This window comes from Procambarus clarkii, chromosome 28 (genome assembly GCF_040958095.1).
Source record: "Procambarus clarkii isolate CNS0578487 chromosome 28, FALCON_Pclarkii_2.0, whole genome shotgun sequence".
NCBI lineage: Eukaryota > Metazoa > Arthropoda > Malacostraca > Decapoda > Cambaridae > Procambarus > Procambarus clarkii.
Window position 1 is genome coordinate 41249987 of NC_091177.1, and position 12616 is coordinate 41262602.

Consider the following 12616-nt stretch of genomic DNA (forward strand, 5'->3'; position numbering starts at 1 on the left):
CTCACTCATTAGAGGCATGAGAGTCTGTATCAGTAATGTGCGAGTATCCTGCCTGCCCCAACAGTGACCTACCTCACTCATTAGAGGCATGAGAGTCTGTATCAGTAATGTGCGAGTATCCTGCCTGCCCCAACAGTGACCTACCTCACTCATTAGAGGCATGAGAGTCTGCATCAGTAATGTGCGAGTATCCTGCCTGTCCCAACAGTGACCTACCTCACTCATTAGAGGCATGAGAGTCTGCATCAGTAATGTGCGAGTATCCTGCCTGCCCCAACAGTGACCTACCTCACTCATTAGAGGCATGAGAGTCTGCATCAGTAATGTGCGAGTATCCTGCCTGCCCCAACAGTGACCTACCTCACTCATTAGAGGCATGAGAGTCTGCATCAGTAATGTGCGAGTATCCTGCCTGTCCCAACAGTGACCTACCTCACTCATTAGAGGCATGAGAGTGAGAGTCTGGCCTTACTAGTAAAGTGAGTGATCTACTCGCCTCAATAGTGATGTAAAGTAGTATGTAGTATAAAGTGCGAAAGAAGCCTGGTAATTCAACCCGTTCTCCCACTTGCTTATAGTCAATATTTGGTTTATGAATAAGTGCATATGTGACATACTAATTTATTGTGAATATTTGAGTTTACCTTGAAAAGCTGAATAGAAAACACCGTCCTAACCTAACCTTCTTAGTATGTTAAGATATTACAATTAGTGCTGAGCCTATACCTATATTGATGTTACAGTTATATAAAAATAATGAAACAAAACTAAAATATTTAAATAAATTGTAAAGTAACTCAGGTTGTCAAAATTTTGTATAAAATCTCTATTGTTTAATAAAACTGAGAGGAAGAGTTAGTGCCCTGAAAAAAATATGGCTTGGAATATGTCACGTATATACTTATTTATAAGCCAAATAGTGACTATAAGCAATAAGTCATATATGTGCTGTCTTGTGCGAGAGCGGGATGGGTAATTAGATTTTTTCTGGACATGAGGCTTCTGACACTTTTTTATCGATGGTCCTAGGCGACGCCAGGCTATTGGCATACTTTATGCCTATGGTTCTCATTGGTTGTATTCTTTAGTCTTATATTTTCGGTATCTAGTGATAAATTGCCCATTTGTGCAGAATTTTTTTGATTGTCTAGATAAAGATTATTTATTCCAAATATTTTCGATGACTATTCGAAGGTTGACTATTGAACATAAGAATTAAGGAAACTGTAGGTTGATGTTTGTCAGAGAGAGAGAGAGAGAGAGAGAGAGAGAGAGAGAGAGAGAGAGAGAGAGAGAGAGAGAGAGAGAGAGAGAGAGAGAGAGAGAGAGAGAGAGAGAGAGAGAGAGAGAGAGAGGGTGAGAGAGGGAGAGGGTGAGAGAGACAGAGAGACAGAGAGAGAGAGAGAGAGAGAGAGAGGGAGAGAGAGAGAGAGAGAGAGAGAGAGAGAGAGAGAGAGAGAGAGAGAGAGAGAGAGAGAGAGAGAGAGAGAGAGAGAGAGAGAGAGAGAGAGAGAGAGAGAGAGAGTGAGAGAGAGAGAGAGAGAGAGAGAGAGAGAGAGAGAGAGAGAGAGAGAGAGAGAGACAGAGACAGAGAGAGAGAGAGAGAGAGTGAGAGAGGGAGAGAGAGGGAGAGAGAGAGAGAGAGAGAGAGAGAGAGAGAGAGAGAGAGAGAGAGAGAGAGAGAGAGTGAGAGAGGGAGAGAGAGGGAGAGAGAGAGAGAGAGAGAGAGAGAGAGAGAGAGAGAGAGAGAGAGAGAGAGAGAGAGAGAGAGAGAGAGAGAGAGAGAGAGAGTGAGAGAGGGAGAGAGAGGGAGAGAGAGAGAGAGAGAGAGAGAGAGAGAGAGAGAGAGAGAGAGAGAGAGAGAGAGAGAGAGAGAGAGAGAGAGAGAGAGAGAGAGAGAGAGAGAGAGAGTGAGAGAGGGAGAGAGAGGGAGAGAGAGAGAGAGAGAGAGAGAGAGAGAGAGAGAGAGAGAGAGAGAGAGAGAGAGAGAGAGAGAGAGAGAGAGAGAGAGAGAGAGAGAGAGAGAGAGAGAGAGAGAGAGAGAGAGAGAGAGAGAGAGAGAGGGTGAGAGAGAGAGAGAGAGACAGAGAGACAGAGAGAGAGAGAGAGAGAGAGAGAGAGAGAGAGAGAGAGAGAGAGAGAGAGAGAGAGAGAGAGAGAGAGAGAGAGAGAGAGAGAGAGAGAGAGACTGCTCGTGACACGGCCTTGCACCCTGGATGATACCTGTTTTATGGGGTTCTGGGAGTTCTTCTACTCCCCAAGCCCGGCCCGAGGCCATGCTTGACTTGTGACAGTTTGGTCCACTAGGCTGTTGCTTGGAGCGGCCCGCAGGGCCACATACCCACCACAGCCCGGCTGATCCGGCACTCCTTGGAGGAATAAATCTAGTTTCCTCTTGAAAATGTCCACGGTTGTTCCGGCAATATTTCTTATGCTTGCTGGGGGGGTGTTGAACAACCGGGGACCTCTGATGTTTATACAGTGTTCTCTGATTGTGCCTATGGCACCCCTGCTCTTCACTGGTTCTATTCTGCATTTTCTTCCATATCGTTAGCTCCAGTACGTTGTTATTTTACTGTGTAGATTTGGTACTTGGCCCTCCAATATCTTCCAGGAATATACCCGTGGGGAGTGAGGAAGCACGACCTTCCCCTCAGACGTCACTGAGACCAACACAGTAACGTCTCGGCCGTTGTTTACCCAGCGATAAACTGTAACCAGGTGAATCTCACTTCTCACCTGGATCGTCCACACCGCTGAGTTCCACTCCACAGCCCACAAGGAAGCCAGCTGGGAACTAATTCTCGCCCCAGCAATACTTCTCAGTGGTCTTAATAATTATCATAGGCCAAGGTCTAGACATCAGATTCTCTGCTGTGCAACATTAAATATCTTACTCAACTCACAAAAAAGATGGAAGGTACCCTTAAGCACAGTGGTGAAAATAATAATATGTTTACTAGATAAGTCTACACTGGATCCGCACAATAAACAATAAGTAGAACTGTCAGACGGCGGCCACACTCCTCACTCCGTCTCTGGTCACACAGTCAGCTGAACGATTCAAGTGCTTCACACCTGGACTCTTGAACTCGGCCACCTCCTCTTGTTGCTACAAATTGTCACTGCTCCCACACACATATGTAAATTTATATATATATTTTCTGGCGCATAGACTAATCCTACCTCACTGGTAATAATAATAATAATGATGATCACATTGCATAAATTATATTTTAGCTCGCCTAGATCAAAGGGATATGGGAGGGAATTTATCTTCCTTAATTATCTCTTCTACAAAGTCGACATATCCTCCGACGATGATCGTTGAGGTCCTCTGTGTTCGTAGTCGGTCAGTGGTCGGTCCTCTGTTGATCAAGGTCCGGTACACACAATGTCCTAAGATGATTTGTAGTTGGCCGTCCTCACCATGCTCACTCACGGAATACAGGTCTTCCTCCTTAGCACGGAAGGCAGGTCCCTGTGCACGTCGTCTCCCTTCTCACACACTTGAATTGTAGACAAAATTGCTTTCTGGTTCAGTGTCCCCTTCTTAGCCTTCCAGTTGACTTGACTGCGGGCCGCATCAGAACGCGGCCCGCAGGGCGCCACACACGACCCTCCCAGCGCCGACGTTCACCTTCATCGTAGATTATCAGCAAGACAACTTTTGGCGCTCTCACACCAACTAAGCCCCACTTCCTCGTACTTCCCAGGAGTCAACTAGTCTTCCTCGACGTCTGTAATATTAATGCGGCTGCTTAGGTCCACTGGCTGAGGCTTCCTAGCCCCCAAACTAAGAGGTCACTTGCGTCTGTCCATGTCCAATGAGAGGCGGTGACACTCTGAATGCTGCAGGGCTCCGGTCCCACCCAATTTCCTCCACCCTTTGACGTCACACCACCCAGGGGTGCCGCGCCATTGATCACTTCCGTCACGTGACGGAAGTCAATCCGTCACGTGACGGAATAGCTAACCAATCACCAGACGGCAGGCTCCCTGGCTCCTTTGACGGGAACCTCCTCGCCTCGGCGCCATCTTGCAATACAAAAGGGCGTAAGCCACTTATAACGACAAAACTAAAACGGTAAATTCATCTCCCATATGATACCTCTGAATTCCTTTATATATATACACCAAAACGCTCCCTGAGCACCAGGGAACGTGCAGGTTGCAGAGTTACGGCTCTTTAAACTAGAATATGAAAGATGTAGAGTGGGACACCATCACATACCCCTCTCCTTAAAATAAGAGTCATATCAAATGAAAAGCACTGGAGAGGGCATCCAGTGTTCTTGCTCCCTCCATCCGTTATGTGCCTCTCCTCCAGTCAGTGGCGTGTCTTGCACGACTTCGTCAGTCACTCACATCATTCCTCCACCTTGTATAAGACCGGGTGAGATGGGTGTTACCAGAACACCTATAAAGATTCCCTTCATGTCCCCGAGTATGCTCCAGTGACTCGTTATCTCTATAAGACTTAGTGCATGTAGTCCCTCCACTACGCTGTGCACTCTGAAGTACTCCAGCACCTCCACTGAGTCCTACACATACTCCTTGCTTCCTCTCACGCTCTTCTCTTCGCCAGTCTTCTCTCTTCCCGGCTTCTCTTCTCCTGCAAGTGTGTTGCCTCCTCACAGCGACAACTGTTATCAGTCCTACATCTACATCTACATCCTACATCTTTCCTCTCTTCCACACTAGACTTCAGAGCTGATCCATCGCCTCTACTGCTAGGCTGACGCCTATTCTTGGTAAACCTGTTTCCTGTTGTCTTTCAATTACCATTTCAATACCTTCCATTCCGCTGCTCTCGACGGACAACTTCTAAAGTGCTGATTTCCCCAACGGCTTGTGTCTTCTTGGCTGGAGTGGAGACTGCTATTGGGTGCTGAAACAATTCAGTTTCATCACCTTTTTCGTCTTCTACTTCGTCAATCTTTTCAGGTAATTCTTTAAGAAGTGTTGAAGAAATAAGTTCAGTATATTGTTTTTGAACTTTGTTATCATTTCCTTTCTTGACTGTGGGTAAGTTTGGACCATTCCAGTGCTTGGAATGTTTTGTCAAGCATCTTGCTGAAGGTCTCTGTTAGGGAAGCAATAACTATTGGAACAATAGTCACTTGATACGCCTTTGTTGCCTTTCATTTTTCTTGGTTGGTGAGGAGACTCATGGTTGGGTCCTAGCGCCTTTGCTACATCCAGTTACTGGGGAATTTGATGATGTAGGGATCGTCATTCGTGCTTTGGCGGTCTTGGAGGCAATAGCAGGTGTATTCCTCTTGCTGCCCTGATTTATTCGGTTGCTGTTGCTTTGTGGAGCAGTACTTTGTTTTCTCCAATTATTGGAGGCCCTGTTCTTGCTCAGATTAGAGGAAATTGGTGCTTTAGTCTTTTGAGGATTTGTATCTTCATTTATTCGGACTTGCCGAGGAGTGTACCACTGGCTTTTTACCGAGGGTCTGGTCGTTTGTGGTCTAGAGGTTGTGGCTTTGGGTTGCTGGGTAGATCCAAAAGCTTCTATTCTTTTTACCCTTTCTGGACATCGTTTGTTCCAGGCGTGATGTGTATCCTCACAGATTGGACATTTTGCTTTCGTTGGTGTGCCTTCTTTATCCAGATTTTTGCATATGTCGGTGTTTTGGAGCTCACTGCATACTCTACATCGTTCCGGGCCTCTGCAGCCATCTTTATGGTGGCTAATGCGCTGACATCTGTAACAGCGCATGGGTTCTGGATTGTACAGCCTTAGACTATATGGTCCATAGATCCCAACTTCAGAGGGTTGACGCGAGGTCCTTTTATTGCTACGAGGACCTGTCTTGTTTCTACATTATTGTGCTTACGCCTTTCTGCCGTTGTGACATTTTGGAATTCTAAGAGTCTGTTTGCGTGGACTTCAATGGGGAAATGTTGCTCTATCATTTCGTAATTTTTTCCTCTGGTTTCAGTTCAACTAGGTCTTCTGTATTCCTGAGGTTCGTAATTATGTCTTGATTAGCTGTGAATATGTTATATCTGCCTCTAATGTCAGGTTTGACTCTTAGATCTGATCCTGGAGGATCTTTTTGCAGTGAGGCAATGAAAGCATAAGTGGAACCATCTACTGTTTTTTTTGTTTTGAAGATGGTCTTTGGCATTGGTTTGGGGGCTGCTCTTGGGTTCTGGTTGGCTTCTAGATTGGTTTCTTCAGGCGTCTCTTCGGTTCTTCTGCGTTTATTTGCTTTTCCGTTACCAACAATTTGGCACGCTGACTCATTGTGAGGAGTAGGATTATCCTGTGATTCAGTATTCCTTTCATCTTCAGCAATTTTCCTTGCTCTTGCTACGAGATCACTATGTCCTTCTGACGTTAATAATTTCAGAAGGATGGTCGCAAGAGTCATTTCCTGGGGGGACATGTTCGCACTGCACTAAATGAGTTGCTGAGGAAGTGATGTGTTTGTGTGTCCTGTGAAGGTCACGAGTGGGAGAGGTCAATCTCGTTGTGGAGTCAATCTCCTCCTTCAATGATTTTGATGAGACGAGGGAGGCAAGGGCATTAAGTAGGTAAGAGAGAGGTGAGGAGATGTAGAGCTTAGAGGAAGATATGAGCAAGACAAAAGGTACAGAAGGTAAGATGTAATAATAAGAATGAGAAAGGGATTGTACGAGAAATAAAAGAAAGATAAAATGAAAGGTAGGCTTATGTTACGTCACGTTTATTATAAAGTTTAGAACATTTGAGTATATACTGCGAAAGGGAAGAGTCAACCGGAACAAAGCCAGGACTCAGGTTCATGTTGGGTAGGTTGCGTATCAGAGCCGACTCATCAAGATGGTGTCTGCATAGAGTAGAGGCAGGAAAGATTGTTTTAGAGGACGATCAATAAACAGGATGATTAGAATTGTGACGGATCTCGATGCCATCTACGATCCAGTTTCCAAACTATAGCAGCTGACCCTCCCATTAATATTAGTTCTCCATCTTCTAGTCTGCTGTGCTGGAAGGTGACGAGTAACCAGGGACAGGTGATGGATGTCAGTGAAGCCTGGAGAGTGGAAGAGTACTTGGGTCGACCTAAAGGTGCTAGCCAGTGGGGCTAGTTGAGCACTGAGGGCCCTCCTGGAGGGACTAGCCAAGTTGGCTAGTTGAGCACTGTGGACTTCGTTCCTAGAGGTACTAGCCAGTGGGGCTAGGTGAGCGCTGTGGATGAGTGTCATCCGTCATGCTGTACATTTCACTCTTTATAAAGGTATTAGCCAATGGGCTAGTTGAGCGTTGTTGACTTCACTAATGGAGCGTACCAGCGAGTGCGCTACGGAGGGGAGTGCTTGAAGGCTTCTCCATAACTGCAGCTAGCGTAAGAGCTCGTGGTGCGTTGAAGACCTCACCAGAGGCATATAGTGTCTGTCATCAGTGAAGCTAGCTAGCGTGAAGGCTAGTGATGCCGCCCTCGATAACCTCACATAGACTTGTAAATATTATTGGTGATGGGTAATAATAACGGGTGTTAATAACTATATTTCATACCAAGGTTAGGGTCCTCTGAACTTGAGGACCCTAACCTCATAGGAGGAAATCATAGTTTAAAGAGAACCCGGTTAAGAAGGATTTATAACAAGAATCCGTAACATGACAGAAGAAAGTATTGTGTGTGTCTGCAGACTTAACACTTCTTTTGTGTTCCTTAAGTCTGTCATTTAGTGTACGGCCAGTTTCACCAAAATATTGGAGAAGAGGAGACAAACAAGAAATAGAGTAGACACCAGCAGCATTAGAAGCAGGAGGATGAGCAGTGTAGACTAGATTGCTACGAAGAGTGTTAGTCAAAAGGAGAGCTTTATATCAAGACCGGAACATCGTTATCTCTTCAATTTCTAGTGTGTGGTTTGGCCAACACAGTGAAGTAAGTTAGAGGACAGGAGCTAAAACTGGGCCACTCTTTTTTTTCTTACTACGTCAAAAATATGATTGTTTTAAATTTCAGGAAAATTGGATTGTTAGTAGTGAAACTACACATGTAAACGTATAGAGCCGGGGCCCAAGAACTAATATTTGATACTGGAAATTACTTAACTTTTAATTAACATATTCTCTGAAAATGGACTTCCTCTGACCTTAACTTTACTCCTAAACTGATGGTACAGTAGAGATGGAACTTTTTTTCCTTAATTCCTTAACATGGCAGAGATCGAGTATTTTTGTTTTTTCCTATAGGAACTCTTCAAGTCTATAGCTGAAAATTGGAACTGACAAAATTTCACCCACAAACAGATGATGGATTAACTGTAATTTTCTAGGTCAGAGCCTGGGACCCAAAAATGACCACTTAGCTTAAACTTCTTTCAAAACAAAAATTTTAAGCTAAGCGGTCATCCCTACTACTAGAGTGACCCTAACTGTGTGAGCAGTTATGTGAGAGTGACCCAACTTCATCAGCAGTAATGTGAGTGACTTTCCATCACTAGAAATAATATGATAGTGACCTACACTGAAATCAGTGAGTGACTTAACTGCGTCAGCTGTAATGTAAAAGTGACCTACCCACGTCAGCAGAAATGTGAGAATAACCCACCCGCCGTGCCTGGTCGACCACCCATGAGAGCTGCGTCAGCGTCATGTTAGCGTCCTGGACGTCCGCTGCCACCTCCCACACTGATGTTCCTGAAGGAGCCACTAGCTGACCGAAGTCAATGTAAAATTATTATTAATAAACTTTATAAATGTTACTAATTTATTTTCACAAACCTGTAACAAAAATTTTAACTGAAAACCTTATTATAGGTTATACATACAACCATTATAATCATGAGACATAACTGAATTCATCCAGCTCCTGTGGAGTATATTATTCATTTAGATTTCTAGCTGAATTATATATTGGCTTATTCACTAATAGGCTAATTGGACCAAAAGAGAAGTGCTTCACCTTCACCTCATTCCGGGCTATATATCTAGCAGCAAAAACATTTTACCCTAACACTGAGGTTAAACTTAACACCTAACGTAAACTCCAGACGACAACTGACCGACAAATGTAAAAAGATAGTCAGCAAGAGTAAAGGCATCAAATTTCCGTTCCTCGTGTATGTCTATGCAAACACCATGAACTCATACATTGACCTCACCATACTGAAGAAAGAATACAGCGACCCAGAATTCCACCGCAAATTCCCAGACGGACATTACCTCGAAATTCCTCGAAAAGGACGACGATCCTGATGGAACCAAACTACCGAGGTTGTTCTGTTCAGATATAAAGCGTTGCCTTGCACATTAAATTGCAGCCTGTCGACCAAGACTCCTGCCCGCCATAAAATGTGAGCGACCATGATGATCCCATCTATCCATAGATCTTCAGTATCAGCTATTTGTACTGATAATGGCTCCAAAAAGCCGCCTCCACTTATAGGCTATTCATACCCGTGCCACCACTTGGGTATCTTAATCTTCGTCAATCTTTGTACCCTCAACACACATTATATCCTTTCACGACCAAAGATGATATTTACTCCAAACATCGGCCACTTGTGGGCTGCTTGTGCCCCTGCCACCTCTTGGGTAGCTTAACCTTCATCTTTCATCTTTGTAATCGCCTGTAACTTTGCGTTTGCTAATGTTAACAAGAATTAACAAAATGAATCTCTTATAGGTAAACGCAAGGCAATACTAATGGCATTGCCTGCATTCTTATTCTCGACTAGTGCTGAGAGTGAATTAGTGAGAGATCCTATCAAAGTACCTAAGAGACTCCATTGGGATTCATGATCCCAAATTCACAGAAAGAGCTGGCCAGTGGGACACTCTTTCAAACTCTAAACCGAGACAAACTTTTCCGAACGATTGCAAACAGGTGAAATGGGATAACTCTGTAGTAGATAAAATTGACACAACAATGTTGGAGGCAGCTTCTGGGAAGGACCAAACAGGCCTCCTTACTGTGCAAAACCCCCATTCTGGGGGCTTTCTGCTGGCTATCCCTAATTCTGCCTTGGGCACCCGCCTGGACCATCACGATCCAAGTATTGATGTTGACCTGTGCCTTGCCGCACCTATCTCCACCGAACACCGGTGTATCTGCGGCTGTGCATTGGCAGACCATGGTCTGCCAATGGTCTGGTTGGACAGCCATGGTCTCATCAGTTGTAAGTCACATAGAAAGATTGCCAGACATGAAGGAGTTAACGATACAAAGATAAGTTTAGCTACAGCTGGGTGTCCAGCACAAAGGGAACCCCAGTCAGGCAGACCTTACAACAGTCACAAACGCCCAGATGGAGTCGCCCTGCAGCCATGGAAAACAGGTATTGGACTACCCATGTGCATCTATATTGGCAGATACATATCTACTTCAGTGTACAGCTGATGGAGGCAAGGCGGCCAGCGTTAAGGAAACCCAGAAAACAAATAAGTACAGGGACCTAGAACATTGTTACAGCTTCGTACCAATTGGCTATGAGAACCCTGGGGGCCTGAAGTAAATGTGCACTTTAATTCCTAATGCCGGTGAGAAAAGGACTAATTAGGCACACTAGACTAAATAGCGGCTATTTTACTGTTCCAGCGCCTCAGTTTCGCGATCTATGGAGAAAATGCTTGCTGCATCTTTGGAACGCAAAAATGTAGCAATATCAATAATGGTGCATATTACTATAATACATTTTTGTATTATTATTATTTTTTAATATTTGGGTGTGTAGCTTGCTGGTAGTGCCAAAAATCTTCGTTAGGGGTTTGAATGTGACCATAGCATGCAGCTCCCTCTTGAGTTCTGGTGACCCCTACCAGCCAATGTTAATCCCAAACTCGAAACCATATCCCCCATCCTGCAAATTTGGGTGAGGTTAGCCCCTAGCTCATGGCCTGCAACTTTTGACAGACAAATAGGCAGAAAAGACAAAGAAACATTACCTCTTATAGATATGGAAATATATACATTTTGTTTAAATAACACCACTGGGTGGAATGTAACACCACTGTAGCATGAATTGACGAAAGGAGAAAGAGGAGAGTATTAATTACGAACGCAACCCGTTCTCCTAATTGAAGGTCGCATTTTGACGTATTCTCTACCTAAGGTCATAAATTGTCGTAGTAGAAAATGGTAGCAGCTCGCAAAAATAACATACTGTCACGTTTTCCGTTTTGGGTTCTCTGGTAGGTTAGGATTCAATAGTTTCTTGATGTTGAGAAACCTTAGGGGGACGGGCTAAAGAACAGCTCTGAGAATAGCGTCTCTTCAGACTTGATAGAGGCCATTTTAATATCTACATTAACTAGTTCCTTCTGGCCTCTGAAATTGCTCATCTATGCTCGTACTGTGTGTGGCAGAGCTTCACAACCTAGGGGGACCCCAAACACAAGCTGGTTGGCGTTAGCGTGGTGACTGCTGAAATATTCCCATACTGTTGCAATAGTTAGTGGCATTATTTACCTTATTTGTAATAATTGCAATGAAATCTGGTGAGGGGATGCCGAGCGCCTGGTGGATGATAATGACGGAGCAGCCTGGCTGTAAAGTGGCTTCAAGTACCGCGCCTGGAGGCCAATAATTTCTCGAAATATATCTAAGTGTTTCTGAAATCAAAGTTAAAATTCAGGAAAATTATACTATATTCTTCTGGCAAAGAGTTCATTAAAGTAATTTTATATATTTCATACAAACCAATTGGATAATTTGTCTCAACAGAAGATGAAGTTCTATGGTAATTAATTAAGGGCTAATTTTACCTAAGGGCTGAAGCTTCAAATTTCTGAGTATCATTTATTCCAAAATAGTATTGTGTTGATGATAATTTAATAACTACAAAATAATACAACTCATGTTCTCAAATTATTTGCAGTGTGAAAACTACGAATTTGCAGCGTAGTTCTTGAATGTGTAAATAAAATGTTACATTAACTGACCTGAGGGAATAAGTGGAGAACCAGCCATCACAAGATGAGTGAATATAATTACTTGTCCCAACACCACTGTGGTCCTGCACACCACTGCTGCTAGCGTCTTCCTCATGTTTAACAGCATCTAGATGTTAAAATAATAATAAAAAATCCCATTAAATAATACTAATAAGGAAACAGTGATTTCTTTGAATTTAAATATTCTGAATTTTTGTACTTGTTAATTAATTGAGACTTCTTGATGGGTTTCCCCTTACGTATAGATCATGAAGGAAGCCGGCCACGGATGAAAGGGGGTTGTGACGATCTCTGTCTGGAACCCGTAGGTGCGGGACCGGGACGTCCACCTCCTGGGGCTCATGCGGCCCAGGCTCTGCTTCAGGAGGCTGGGGTACTTCTTGTCCTTGCTGGGGTGGTTCTTCTCCGGCCCCGACCACGGCGATCTCCGGGTTTGGAGTCTCTGTGCTTTCTTTTACCAACTTCGAGGTAAACCCCGAAGCTGGAGACCCTAGGGTAGTTCATTGTTGCCTTCAACCTCGTTCTTACAGTTTCTGTGACAGCGCTGGAACCAATCTCATTGGCGTTTGCCCTTCAATTGGAGACTTTCGGCGCCGTGGAGAAGGGGGACCTGCTGCATAGGTGACAGCTTCTTCCCCATATTAACCTACCCTGGATTTGTGCCCTGAAGAGGCCACTCCAGACCGACAACCAGAGTGTAACTACATAGACTCC

At 44.2% G+C, this 12616-nt stretch overlaps 1 pseudogene; it reads right to left on the reverse strand.

Annotated features, from left to right (window-relative positions):
- LOC138369463 (ionotropic receptor 93a-like) overlaps positions 1 to 11996 on the reverse strand; it is an 83591-nt pseudogene extending 71595 nt beyond the window's left edge.
- Between the last annotated feature and the right edge of the window lie 620 nt (positions 11997 to 12616).